A 13,471-nucleotide genomic window follows, 5' to 3' on the forward strand; every position below is an offset into this window, starting at 1 on the left:
AACAGTTAGATATATAAGTGTGAGTTGGCCTGGAGGTTGGTGGCCTCGGTAGTTGAAGTAGAAATAAGTAATTTACTGTAATAGACCAAAATCTGGAAGCGTGCAACACAAGCTCTCTTTCTCTCTCTCTCTGTGTGTGTGTGTGTGTGTCTCTCTCTCTCAATTTTTGTCAGAACAACACACAAACAAAACAAAACAAATGAACAGGCTCAGACACAGGAAAAGAAAATAAAGAAAAAGCATACATACATACATCATCAACATTCTATATTAGAAATGTGCTGCTAGTAGCCGCAGAAGGTGCTAATATGTGCACGTAAGAGATGTTGTGGATGGGATCCCACGTGAGCGGTCCATGAGAAACCAGCCAGGCGAGTCATGCGTCGCCCCCTTACCTCATCTAGGTAGACTAGAAACAGGTCCCAGATAGTTGATTTTTTTTTAAACTGAGTTGGTCCTCAGGAACCTGAGCCTCTTTATCCGTATAACAGAGATCATGTCCGTCAAACACACTTGAAAAGAAGGTGGAGAGGAGGACTTCCATTCCATCAGAATGAGTTTTTTGGCAACAGTTGTCCCCTGTGTCAGAGACTGTTGCACAGCTGTAGGGAAGTTCAGAGAGGACTCCGAGCAGCCGAAGATGGCGAGTTCCGCCTCCGGCTGAAGGGTTATTTTGTAGGCCTTAGAGTACCAATCAAATATTTTTGCCCGGAATCCCGTCAGTGAAGGTCAGAACCAGAAGGCATGAGACAGAGTGCCCTCTGACACCTGACACACAGTGGTGAGACAGAAGGGTCAATCTTGTGCAAATTATCCTTAGAAAAGTGAAGATGGTGAGCGACTTTAAATTGGATCAGCTGGTGTCTACTATTAACTGAGCAGAGTTGTATCACAGACAGACTCATCTCATATAATGTCAGATAGATCAATGCCAACTTTCCCCTGCCACGCTTCTCTAATCCTCTCAGTAGAGGCCGTGGTGCAGTTGTCAAACAGACATACAAATCTAGAAATGAGATGCTTGGAGTGAGGAGGGCTCAGCAAAAAGTACACACATTGTTAAATAGAAGCACAGTTACTTGGGTAAAAAAAAGACAAGTATAAGTACTAATTCAACTTGCAAAAAACTCAAGTAAAAGTAAAAAAAAAAGTACAGGCTCTGAAATGTAGTAAAGTATAAAAATAAAAAATATTTCTACCGGCTGTTACTGTGCACAGCTAAACTGAAACTCACATCATATTAATATAATTCGAAGACTATTAAACTTAAAAGATCCCCTTCAAACATATGTTTTAAGATGTATAAAGACTATACTTTGATTAATAATTTGTGTGATATGGTTTTTCCACAAAAAAGGTGCATAATGTAACGCTGGGAGAGCACGAGACGATAGAGACAGACAAATGTTATATTGTTTTTTTCTGTTGTGCATTAAAACTAAAGTAACTAGCTTGTTTTGAAAATGCAAGGATTAGAAGAAATGACAGATATTTGTGTTAAAATGTAGAGAGTAAAAGTAAAAACTCTGAAAAATAAATATTCAGTAAAGTACAGATACCAGAAAATCCTACTTAAGTACAGCAATTAAGTATTTGTATTTAGTTACTTCCCATCTCTGCTATCTATCTCTTTCTCTCTCCACCTCTCTGTCTGTAGTAAAACTGATAGTTCAATGAAACCAATACTTTCTGCAGTGCTTGGGAGATCATTCAAAGATAGTCTCTAAAGAGAATACAGCGAACTGCCCCACTTCTGTGTATGAGTGTATGTGTATTGCTCTCCTGCCCCAGTTTTCCCAAAGTCACTACACTAGCGTGCTGAAACAGAGCCCCGGGGTAATCATTCACTACAAGAACGCTCACGCACGTGCATGTGTGTGTGAGAGCGTGCACACACACACACACACACACGCACGCACACACACATACACACACACACGCACGCACACACACACACACACACACACGCACACACATGCACACAGGCGCACACACACACACACAGGCGCACACGCACACACACACACACGCACACAGGCGCACACACAGACAGGCGCACAGACGCACACCCACATAAACAGACACATACATACAGTAAAATGAGTCTACCCCGCCTGGCCCGAAGAACAAAGAAGCGCTGACTTTCGTTCAAGCAGGGGAGCCACAAACGACATCCAACTCTAGTGATGATGGCGACATGAACAAATCCCTCGCCTTATTTACGTCATATGGAAATGTGATGCAGAACAGATAGCGAGTCGTCGCTGTATCGGTGTTTTTTTCGCCCACAAAAAGAGTCATTACGAAATGATTTATTGAATGTGAAAAATACCGTTATATACAAATATTTAGAATAGGCCTCGACTCTGGACTTTCCCACGGAGGTTTTTAAACGATTCATCACAGCCATAGGCCTCCACTTGAGTGTGGGGGTGGGGTGTCGTGATCCAAAAAGCTTGAGATGCACAACACTATCTGACCACAGTGACAGAGAGAGATGGGGCAGGTAAAGAAGGTAAAGGAAGACAATGTTCATGAATCCTATTTTCTCTAAGTTCCAAACCAGCTCTGCTAGCTAATACAATCAACCACTAACTCGCAAACCACTGTGTCCACACCCTAAAAGACAACACAAACAAACACACTATGGCAACGAGGGAAACGGATTGTGGGAACCAGTGAGGAGAGGCATGGTGAACCCACGCTGAAGAAGAAGATGAAGAAGATGAAGAAGGAGAAGGAGAAGAAGAAGCAGAAGAAGAAGAAGAAGAAGAACTATGTGAGCTGTAGCACACTCTCTTATTTTCTCCTGTCTTTGTTTCACACATACAGCTAATAGCTCATATCCTGCCTGGTGCCTCATTCACGATAACCTCATCATGTCCTCAGATGCCCTCAGATACATGAAGAAAAGGAATATGTGTCATGTCAAAGATCACAAAAAGGGAAACACACAGCATGAGGCTGATCTCTGTATATCCAAAGTATCATATTCTTACATCCCTTAGGTTCATGTCAACAGGATGTGATGTTTACACACGCCCACATTACAGATAATAAGAGGATATTGGTGTGCATGTAAACACATCCACAGATGTGATGAAAGGTGCAGCAACAACTCCCCTCCAATTACCTATCAAGGCAGGAGACAAGAGAAGAAGAGGGGGAGTGGAGAGGAGGAGAGGAGAGGAGGAGTGGAGAGGAGAGGAGAGGAGAGGAGGAGTGGAGAGGAGAGGAGAGGAGAGGAGAGGAGAAGGGAGAGGGGGAGAAGAGTGGAGGGGAGGAGAAGAGGGGAGGGGAGGAGATGAGAAGGGAGATGAGGAGAGAGGAGAGGAGGGGGGAGAGGAGAAGAGGGGAGGGGAGGAGGGTGAAAAAAAATGAAAGCTCACTTAAAAACCACAGAATGTGCCCGCAGGGGGAAAATCCCGAGATTCCTCAGACTCCACTGAAGATTTGAGCGATCAATGTCAACACCGTCACATCACATACATCTGTCGACACCTCCCAACCACTCGCCATTTAGCATCTTTTGCTTTAGCTTCATTAGGACCAGGAATGTGCATTGGGGCAAGGATCGTTCACTCTGGGTTAGACTGAATTTGCATGTACTGTATGAATTTAAATTGGCATTTGCTTTTACATTTTTTTTTATCATGCCACTGGCAACTTTCGGCTTTATTCAAACAGTCTAACAAATAATCGTACCATTTTGTCATATACTGTACATATCACCATGATGAGCTGTTATGGTTATTATTATAATTGTCCAAAAAGTCAGTGACTACTAGTCACGACAAGTGAGCACTCTCAAAAAAAAAAGTTTCAAAATTTGTATGTCTCCAAAGACATTCCTTTAGGGAATACATTGGATAGATATACTGTAGGTTTACACATAATGCTCTTGCACTGTATACACTTTATTATATTTTTCTAATTCTATTTTAATATTTTCTTACTTATTTTTGTTATTGAAACATGTTGACTTTCTATCTGTGCTTATATAACACAAGTGTGGCCATCCAGCCTCATTCTCTTCGTATGCAAACATTGATGCATATGTGAAATATGTACTGTACAGACATATCTTTACAAGTGTACTTTTTAAATTGTACCTTGTTTGTTGGTCGATATTTTCTGATGCTTTTGATATTGTATTTTTGATATTGTATGTTGTGAGATATTTCCATTATTTGATGATGCAATTGATTGTACTTCCGGTATGACACTATTTATACGTCATGTCCGTCTACTGTCAGCACAATGCTGAGGAATGCTTGTGCCCAAACGTACGTCCATTGACTGATGTCACTGCTGCTACTGAAGGTATTAAAAAAAACAAAAGGATTTACTTTGAGTGCTGGCTTTTCTGTCTTCATGGTTATTATTATATCCTACAAATAAGCTGCTTTTACATAATCACATGTACAGTCCAGCTAACAACTTCATAGATTTCTATCGCAAAATCCCAATGTTTCCCAAAAACCTTAATGGGAGCTCCAGTGTGCGGACCTTCTCTTGTTTGAATGTTGACCTCTCCTTGGCCTGCTCTGCCTTGAAGGGATGTGGGACTGCCTTTTATCCATCTACACCTACAGCAGAATTAAAAAACATCATGGTATGCATCTACATGTACATGCAGTAAGGCTTGGCAGAGTGCCTGGGCTTGGAGACATGAGGGTGGCCCAGGTGGTGACAGAGGCTCTGCCTGGGCTTGGAGACATGAGGGTGGCCCAGGTGGTGACAGAGACTCTGCCTGGGCTTGGAGACATGAGGGTGGCCCAGGTGGTGACAGAGGCTCTGCCTGGGCTTGGAGACATGAGGCTGGCCCAGGTGGTGACAGAGGCTCTGCCTGGGCTTGGAGACATGAGGCTGGCCCAGGTGGTGACAGAGGCTCTGCCTGGGCTTGGAGACATGAGGGTGGCCCAGGTGACAGAGACTCTGCCTGGGCTTGGAGACATGAGGGTGGCCCAGGTGACAGAGGCTCTGCCTGGGCTTGGAGACATGAGGCTGGCCCAGGTAACAGAGGCTCTGCCTGGGCTTGGAGACATGAGGGTGGCCCAGGTGACAGAGGCTCTGCCTGGGCTTGGAGACATGAGGGTGGCCCAGGTAACAGAGGCTCTGCCTGGGCTTGGAGACATGAGGCTGGCCCAGGTAACAGAGGCTCTGCCTGGGCTTGGAGACATGAGGGTGGCCCAGGTGACAGAGGCTCTGCCTGGGCTTGGAGACATGAGGCTGGCCCAGGTAACAGAGGCTCTGCCTGGGCTTGGAGACATGAGGGTGGCCCAGGTAACAGAGGCTCTGCCTGGGCTTGGAGACATGAGGGTGGCCCAGGTGACAGAGGCTCTGCCTGGGCTTGGAGACATGAGGGTGGCCCAGGTGACAGAGGCTCTGCCTGGGCTTGGAGACATGAGGGTGGCCCAGGTGACAGAGGCTCTGCCTGGGCTTGGAGACATGAGGGTGGCCCAGGTGGTGACAGAGACTCTGCCTGGGCTTGGAGACATGAGGGTGGCCCAGGTGACAGAGACTCTGCCTGGGCTTGGAGACATGAGGGTGGCCCAGGTGGTGACAGAGACTCTGCCTGGGCTTGGAGACATGAGGGTGGCCCAGGTGACAGAGGCTCTGCCTGGGCTTGGAGACATGAGGGTGGCCCAGGTGGTGACAGAGACTCTGCCTGGGCTTGGAGACATGAGGGTGGCCCAGGTGGTGACAGAGACTCTGCCTGGGCTTGGAGGCATGAGGGTGGCCCAGGTGGTGACAGAGACTCTGCCTGGGCTTGGAGACATGAGGGTGGCCCAGGTGACAGAGAGAGGTGGGACTGTGAGTGACACTTAATAAAATCTGGAGAGCGACAGACATAAATCACCAGCCCATAATAGCGATTGCGGTTGTTGTTGTTGTTGTTGCCCTCGGATACGGATACTGACATTTGGGCAAACACAGCGATCTATTCTTCTGTCTCCACTCTGCAGCTGGCTACAATTAAAGGTGTGAGTAGCATTCTCACACACACACACACACACGCACACACACAAACACACACACACACACGCACACACACACACGCGCACACACGCACACACACGCACGCACACACGCACGCACACGCACACACACACACACACACACACACACACACACACACACACACACACACACACACACACACACACAGAGACAATGAAAATATAATTACCAGCGATAGTGATCTGATACGATGGAGGTGTGCAATTATTAAGAGTTGCGACCTCAACCGTAAATTGAGCTGCATTCCTACAGAGTCAATTTACATAGCTCGTCACACCCACACACTCATACATATGTGCGCGCACGCACACACACACACCCACACACACTCATACATATGTGCGCGCACACACACACACCCACACACTCATACATATGTGCGCGCACGCACACACACACACCCACCCACACACTCATACATATGTGCGCGCACACACACACACACCCACACACTCATACATATGTGCGCGCACACACACACACCCACACACTCATACATATGCACGCACGCACGCACGCACGCACACACGCACGCACACACGCACGCACACACACACACACACACACACACACACACACACACACACACACACACACACACACACAAACACACAGGCTGCTCCTGAGGCACATATCTCAGGTACCAGCCAGAATGAAAATGCTGTGGTTTGGTTGGATTTGGGAAAATTGGTCTCTGTCTGTCTTTATATCCCCCAAAGTCTCTTAGCCCCAGCCCCTCTAGCCAAGCTCTCTCTCTCTGCCCCCCCCCCCCCCCCCCCTCTCTCTCTCCACTCTTTTCCTGGCTCTAGGGAGTAGGAGGGGCTGATGTTAAACAGATCCCAATGTATTAAAGAACCCCCCAAAAAAGCATCAAAACATTGGGTGTGGCTGTCGTCAGTGGCGGGTGGCAGAGTTCATGCCTTGTAACGTAGGCTCATGATAAAACGCTTCCCTCTTCTGGTCACATTCAGCTATTACAGCCCTACCTAGTAACACTGTAATTCAAGTGCAGGGCTTGAATTAACTGCACAGTTTGTTTCGCATAGCAGCACAACACCTGTGTAACTATGGTAACCCTAAACTCCAACACAAACGCTCACAATCACGCAGCACCTTATGTGTTATCGTTCCACCTGTTGGGGGAAAGCTCAGCTGGGAGGTCAAAGTACATAAGCTGCATATTACACACTCTAGTCTAGACTGTGTTCATTTGTGCCATTTTGCTTCCCTGTAAATCAAAGACATTCAAGGAGGGATGCAAAATGAGCACTGTAAATGATCTGCTATACGAGGGATCAGCCGAGCAGCATTTTGGTAAACAAACCGCGTCACTGGGTGGCAAAGGCAATGGAACCCTATGGAGCCCGAGTGGCGCGAGGCTTGTGTGTCTGACTCTAGTTAGCTAACTCTGTTTACATTTTAAAAACTGCGACAGTTCACACAACTTTAACACGACATGCATATATTATACATCAAACTCTTGAGCTACTTCTGCCCTCACCCAGAAGAAAAATATAAGCGATGTGATGTATAGTTTTTGAGATATTAACATTTGTTTGGCACAACTCATACTATTAACTGCCGCGGGGTTCAGCATTTCTGGGTGTAAAGTGACGTCACGCTGATTCGTCCTTGTAGAAGCCATAATATCTATATTACCTATGTTGTTTATTTTGTTTGACATGACGTAATGTTTGAGCTGCATACGTTCATTGATAGCCATTGTCGCTTGTAATTGGTCAATGGCACAGGGGGTGTGGTTTCACGTTGACACGGGGTGTGGTTTCATTCATTCATTCAGTACTTACCTGTTCAGCAGTTGGGCGTCTGGTTTGATGTTAGAGGGTGAGTTTGGCTCCGATATTTTCTGTTGACCGTCGTCGTAACTTGTTTCACTATTTGCTTTATTATCTCAGTGCTTTGCCTGTTATTATTTCATTTAATAAACTGTCTAAAACGTATCTGAACTCAAACATGGATTTATTGGAACGCGTCACAGTAAGAGCCTACTCAGCCTCTGTAGCGGACTTTTTTGATAGTAGTCGCTACATTTAGTCAACAGAAAATTAGCAGTATCAAGGACACAGCGGACGGACGTGTTGGACCTCGCATTTTGGATTCAATGGACATTATTGAAACGTATTGGATGTATCCCCTTTCGCGGCTTGTATTGGAGAAGCCAGGAAATGACTGCATCAGCGGTGGACATTGAATGAATTGACATTGACAGCAGCGCATCACAGCCATCAGAAGCGGTAGGATTGGGTGTTCCTTCTGTGTTGTTGCAAGTTTGAACACAGTTTGGAATTGCTACCGTTTGTCCATTGGGGACTGTTTTGGCTTGTGTTGTGCGTGTGGGCTTGTTTGATTGTAAGCTGTGGCTTCCGTGCCCAGTTGAATTGGAAAATCGCATTGCCACTTGTTGTTGTGGGTGCGGTTTATCTGTGGGGCGACGTTGCTTTGCTGCTGTGTTTTACTGCTGTGTGTTTGGATTAATTATTGCATTTTGAAAAATTGCAAAATGACTGCAACAAATGAACAAATTGCACAAAACGAACAAGATGATGATGAAAGGGAGGAGAGAAGGAAGATCAAGCTTACAGCCAAGGCGTTGGCTGGTAAGATTGACACACTTCAGAAGGAAAGAAAATCAAATGTAAAAAAACTTAAAGAGCTCTCACAGGAAATTAAAGAGCTAATGAAAAATGATGAGAATGCAAAGGATGTGCATCTCAAAATGGAGAAGTTGATTTCACTGCATGGAAGTGCACAAGCAGCTCATGAGTCAGTTGTTGAATTAATTCCTAAGGAGGAACAGGAAACCCAGATTGAATGGTTTAAACGCATAACCGAAGGCCATACAAATTTCATGGAGGATGTGAAACTATGGCTCTCTGAGACTGGAAGGCAAAAAGAGCATGTGACTGCAGAGTTACACATTGCTGCAACTACAGAGATTTCTCCCAATGCACCAGCAGAGGGACTTGCATTAGAGAAAGCCACAGACACTGATCATCAACTTGACATGACCTCTTCCCAGTTAATCATCAAGGTAACATCTGACAGATTACAGGATGAAGTACAAGCAAGTGACAGTATCTCAAATATTGGACACAAGACAAGCAGAACTTCCTCTAGTTCTAGCTCCACAGTTTCAAGTACTGCATCTGCACGTTTATTGGCTGAGGCTGAAGTGGCTGCTCTGATGGTGCGACAAAACATGCTCAAGGATAAACATGCCTTGGAAGAACAGGAGGAGCAGCTAAGGAGGAAAAAGGAACAGCTGGACTTGGAAGCAGACATTGCTGCTAATATGGCAAAAATGAAGGTGCTAGGCTCAAGGAGATCTAGTGTTTCATCTAAACATAAACACTCATCTAAACACTCCTCTAAAGTGTCTGATGGTATGGAGTCATACATGAAAAAAGGACTACAAGCAAGCAAACCACCAGTGTTACCAGCCATGCATACACATGGACAAATCCTCTCAAAACACAGTGTTACCAATACACAACCACCAATAATAACCACTGCCAGAGCTGTAACTCAAATTCAATCTGTTACTACATCAACTCCCTTGACATTCCAGCCAAGTGTCAGTGCACCTGTGACATCTCAACCTACACTAGCTGCTGCAAGCAATAGTGCACAGGGCAACATATTCTCAGTCATGGAAAAGCAAAATGAAATCACTGCATTGTTGATCCAACAACAGTGTCTCTCTTCCATGCCTAAGAAGGAGATTCAAGTTTTCGATGGTGACCCACTTCAGTACCAGACTTTCATTAAATCCTTTCAACATAGTATTGAAAGCAAGAATGAGAACCCCAGAGATTGTCTCTATTATCTAGAACAATACACAAGAGGACCACCAAGGGAGCTTGTAAGGAGTTGCCTGCATATGGCCTCAGACAGAGGATTCATAAAAGCTAAGACTCTACTACAAGATAATTTTGGCAACGAACATAAAATCGCTACAGCTTACATGGAGAAGGCTCTTTTATGGCCACCAATAAGACCGGATGACACAAAGGCTTTACAAGCATACACCCTATTTCTTAGAGGATGTTGTAACGCCATGGAAGACGTCAACTACATGCATGAGCTTGACCTGCCTACTAACATGCTGGTCATCATGAAGAAGTGGCCATATCGTCTGAGGGATCAATGGAGAACCAGGGCCTGTGATTTCCAGGAAAAATACTCTCAAAGAGCCGGTTTTAAGGAGATGGTGGACTTCCTTGAAAGGCAAGTGAGAATTGCAACAGATCCAATATTTGGAGATATCAAAGACACACCCACAGTAAGCAAAGATATAAGGAGGCCCAAGTCACAGTCACAACTCCATCCAAGAATAAAAGGAAGTATATTTGCCACCACTGTGTCACTTGCAGACAAGAAATATGATCAAGGAAATAAGGAGAAGGAGAGTTCACCTGCTGTGAAGAGCTGTTTGTTCTGTGGAGGTGGACATGCTTTGGAGATGTGTTCACAGTTGGAAAGGAGGACACATGGTGATAAAATCACTTTCTTAAAGGAAAATGGAATGTGCTTTGGCTGTCTGTCTAAAGGACATATCAGCAAAGACTGTAAGAAGCGACTCAGCTGCAACATATGCCTTTTAAGGCATCCCAGAATGTTGCACATATACCAAAAGAAAAAGGAACCGGATAAATGGCAAGCAGGAATAAAGCCAGCAGCTGAGGGCAGTGTTTTCACCTCCGTCCAGACCAGTGGGCTTACTGGGGCCGGTGAAGATAACTGCAAACTCTCCATAGTGCCTGTACAAGTAAAGGCCAAGAAGGGGAATACAACAGTGTATACGCATGCATTTCTCGACCCAGGTAGCACTGCATCTTTTTGTACAGTGGGGCTTATGAATAAGCTCAATCTTCAAGGAAGAAGATCAAACATTCTTCTAAGAACCATGGGTCAAAGGAAGGTCGTTGAAACCAGCATAGTTTCAGGCCTCGAGGTCGCTGGATTGAACAGCAGCGACTTTTGTGATCTGCCAGGCATATATACTCAGAAGACTATGCCTGTGCACAAAGGTAATATCCCACATCAAGATGACATCGATCAGTGGCCTCATTTGAGGAAAGTGCAGCTACCTGAAATTGACTCTGAGATTGAGTTGCTGATTGGCTCAGATGTACCAAGGGCTCTGGAACCACTCGATGTAATCCGGAGCATAGGAGATGGACCTTACGCTGTCAAAACCATGCTTGGCTGGACGGTTAATGGACCACTAGGAGGAAAAAATGATGACACTCAGGAACAGTCAGCAAGTGTCAACAGGATTTCAGTTGTGAAACTTGATGAGCTGTGGAATCAGCAATTCAAAACTGACTTTCCAGAGTGCACCAGGGACGACCAAGAACCGTCAAGAGAAGACCAGCAGTTCCTGGATTTAGTCTCAAATTCTGCCAAGCTAGTCGACGGCCATTATTGCATTGGTTTACCTTTAAAGGACAGGGAAACATGCATGCCTGACAACAGAATCGTTGCTGAACAACGGACACTGAACCTAAAGAGAAGATTCAAGAGAGATTCTTCTTTCCATTCAGACTACACCAGCTTCATGTCTGACATGGTTTCCAAAGGATATGCAGAGAAGGTACCGGATGATGTCTTGGCACGTAATGATGGCAAAAAATGGTATCTACCTCACCATGGTGTTTTGCATCCACAAAAGAAAAAACTTAGAGTGGTGTTTGACTGCGGAGCGACGTTTAGAGGAGTGTCACTGAACTCTCAGCTATTGCAGGGGCCAGACCTGACCAGCACATTGATGGGAGTCTTGTCTAGATTCCGCAAAGAACCCATTGTCATAACTGCAGATATTGAAGCCATGTTCCACCAGGTTAAAGTACCAACTGAGGACCGCGACTTGTTACGGTTCCTCTGGTGGCCTGACGGAGACTACACCCAGAACATGGTGGAACACAGGATGACCGTGCATCTGTTTGGGGCAACCTCATCGCCCAGTTGTGCAAACTTCGCCCTGAGAAAATGTGCTGAGGACAACACACACGAGTTCACCCCTCAAGCTGTAAACACCATCATGAACCACTTCTATGTTGATGACTGCCTCGCTTCAGCAGCTTCAGAGGAAGAAGCAATAGCTCTTTATCTCGAGCTACGAGCGATTTGTTATAAGGGAGGCTTTCTACTCAACAAGTGGATAAGCAACAGCCGTCGTGTCCTAGCTGCCATACCTGAAACAGAGAGAGCAAAGGAAATGAAGAATCTGGATTTGGACCATGACAAACTTCCGGTGGAGAGGGTCTTAGGTGTACAATGGTGTGTTCAGTCTGATGTATTCAAGTTTAAGATCATCTTGAAAGACCGGCCACTCACGAGAAGGGGGATTCTTTCAGCAGTCAGTTCAATATATGATCCCCTGGGAATATTGGCACCAGTCGTCCTGACTGCCAAGAAGATCCTGCAAAATCTGTGTAGGAAAAAGATTGGTTGGGATGATATGCTGTCAGACTCCATTGTACAAGAATGGATCAGTTGGATTCAGGACCTTCCCAAGCTGGAAGACTACAAGGTTGAACGATGCTTCAAACCCACAAACTTTGGAGTGGTTACATCGGCTCAACTGCATCACTTTGCAGATGCCTGTGAGGATGGCTACGGAACCGTTAGCTATCTGCTACTGCATAACAGCCATGGCCAGGCACATTGTGGATTTGTGGCAGGAAAAGCAAGAGTGGCTCCATTAAAGCCAGCCACAATCCCTCGAATGGAGTTGACAGCTGCCACCATGGCGAGCAGAATGGATGCAATATGGAGGAAAGAGTTGCAGATGGAACTAACAGACTCTATATTTTGGACCGACAGCACCTCTGTGCTCAAGTACATTAACAACAAGACCACAAGATTCCGAACTTTCGTGGCTAACAGAATCTCCGAAATCGCTAAAGTCTCACATGCACTACAATGGAGATATGTTAACACAGATAACAATCCAGCAGACATGGCTTCTCGAGGTTTGACAGTCAAATCCTTCCTAAGGAAAGAAACATGGGTGTCTGGACCTCAGTTTCTTCGCCGCCCACAGGAAGAGTGGCCTCAAAATCCTGATGGTTTGGAGAAGATTTCGCTTCAGGACTCTGAAGTCAAAAGCATAACCGTAAATGCTACTCACCTAACTTCTCAGGAAGTGGATCCAACCACCCACTTAATCCATCACTTCTCATCCTGGATTCATTTGAAAAGGGCAATAGCATGGATGCTCAGACTCAAAAGACTGCTACTGCATCGTAGCAGACAGAGGAAACTAGCAAACAACGTTCTTGCTCAGCTTCATCCAGATAACATCCAGCCTCAAGCAAACAATAATCTCACAGTGGAAGAAGTGGCTAATGCTGAGATAGAAATAATCTGCTTTTGCCAGAAGAAGCGGTTTGCAGATGAAATCTCAAATCTGAGAAAAGGT

General features: G+C 45.5%; 1 pseudogene across 1 annotated transcript in view; it reads right to left on the reverse strand.

The window, feature by feature from the left end:
• The window catches only part of LOC310786237 (glypican-5-like), a 96,400-nt pseudogene that overhangs the window by 47,486 nt on the left and 35,443 nt on the right, over positions 1-13,471 (reverse strand). The window lies entirely within an intron of this gene.

The sequence above is a fragment of the Poromitra crassiceps genome (assembly GCF_964638095.1).
Source record: "Poromitra crassiceps genome assembly, chromosome: 12".
Lineage (NCBI taxonomy): Eukaryota > Metazoa > Chordata > Actinopteri > Beryciformes > Melamphaidae > Poromitra > Poromitra crassiceps.